Source organism: Limulus polyphemus, unplaced genomic scaffold (genome assembly GCF_000517525.1).
Source record: "Limulus polyphemus unplaced genomic scaffold, Limulus_polyphemus-2.1.2 Scaffold4123, whole genome shotgun sequence".
NCBI classification, from domain to species: Eukaryota; Metazoa; Arthropoda; class Merostomata; order Xiphosura; family Limulidae; genus Limulus; species Limulus polyphemus.
In genome coordinates this window covers 8,501-10,550 of record NW_013669733.1, presented here as the reverse complement: position 1 = coordinate 10,550, position 2,050 = coordinate 8,501, and positions in this window count along the sequence as shown.

The window sequence follows — 2,050 nt, the reverse complement described above, 5'->3', positions numbered from 1 at the left end:
AAGGTGGCGTCTGTTTAATTGTGACCACTCCGTGTGTGAATATAAAGCTTATATTTCTGTGTTTCTTTATAACAAAATGTCGGCATATTCAGATCTCTTTCACACACTTTTCAAAACACTGACGTTTTCCATGTTCAAGAAACCTGTTCCCGGTGAGACAGCGGCAAGTCTTCGGATTTACAACACTAAAATCAGGGGTTCGATTCCTCTCGGTGGACACAGCAGATAGTCCGATGTGGCTTTCCTATAAAGAAAACACACACACTCAAGAGACCTTTACGATATCCACATGGATCATATGATTTTTTAACTTCTACGAGCTATGCGCTCAAGGTCACTAACAGTAAAAAGTTTACATTCAATTTGTCGTTAGATAGTTCGAATAGCAGTGGAAACAAGTTGTTTCCATGGTCATTCAGTAACACATACACTGACTATCTATATTTACTATTATCCAGGTTCAGGTGCCACTATTTTAGTGTACATTTCTAAACAGTATTTTGCATTTTCAAATTCAGTTACGTAATCAGCTTTTGATGTTTCTATCAAATATAATTGTTCATCCAATAAAAAAACCCTAGGGTCTCTTCCGTTTGGTGCTCACCAATAGATCTGTTACGACAGCGGATGTCATGTGACCCTGGTAATACGTCATGATGAAGGATCTTGACTTTTCCTGGCAACTCTAGTCTTTTCTAGGCGCCGTCTTTTATTGTATATAAGCCCGGCAAATAAAGCGGAGATGGACAGCAGATAGAGTGATATAGAGACAGATAATTGAGTCAAGCGAGCGGTAGTGACCGTATGTAAAGTGCGTGAATTATAGCGCGTGTTTAAGTTAAAGTGACTGAAGAAATTCTGTGTATTGCAAAGTTGTATTGAGAAAGAATAAACTAGTTTTATTTAAAGAAAGGACTTGTATCGCTGAAGTTCTTCGGGAAGAATTTATACAAACGACCAGAGACGTAACAGATCGTTTTGAAAATAACACCAGTAATGCAATAAAATATAATAATTAATAATAAAACGTTATATGATATCTATTTAGTGAATTCTGTGATATTGATTAATAATACAACGTTATATGACATTTATTAAGTGAATTCTGTGATATTGATTAATAATACAACGTTATATGACATTTATTAAGTGAATTCTGTAATATTAAACAATATTTTTGAATAAATCTTCATCTTTGTCTCTATTTCTCCATATACATTCATAAAGACAAGGCATATGGCGTTTATTACTGTTGGTGGGAACCAAACGGTAAACATAATTTTTGTACTGTAGGTGGACATTGCGCAACTGTCCTTGAACTTAGTAAATACAAGTGAGTTCTTTTGAACTGAAGATCCGTGGCTGAAGTAATAAGACAATAACAAAACTGTTTCAAATCTTTGAAACCTTAACCTTCGGACGACGTGTCCAAATACCTAAGATAATGGGCCACGATAAATCCAAGTAATATCAAAGTGATTCTTGAATGTTTTTGTAAATATTTCGGTTTTGGTGGCCTTGATTTTTAGGGTATTTGTTGTCATTTCATTATTTAAATTTATTAATATGATACTTTTAGTTTTTATAATAACTACGAAATAAAATGGCCACCATAGTAAAAACAAAGAGAGAAAACTGACAATGTTGTGTTGGTCTAAGCCGATTTATATAATTGCTGCACATACATGGTTCCAATTATAAACCCAATACAATGGTGTTTTACCTCATGTTGTGTACATTCTTTGCCCATATAATTTTCTGTTTCCACTAAAAAGGTTTCCGAAATGACTCATGGATGGAAAACCATAGCTCCAAGTTATGGCAGAAAAATGTTGCTTTTGTATTTATTTGTAATCTATTTATGTTACTCATTCTCTATCTTGGAGTATTTAAAGTTGGCAGAGGTTTGGACTTTTACCAGTATAAATTCCTTGAAGTTCTCTGTCTTGGAGTATTTAAAGTTGGCAGAGGTTTGGAATTTTACCAGTATAAATCCCTTGAAGTTTTTATTAAAAACTTGTGTACAAACTTGATGTTTTCAGTGATTTGT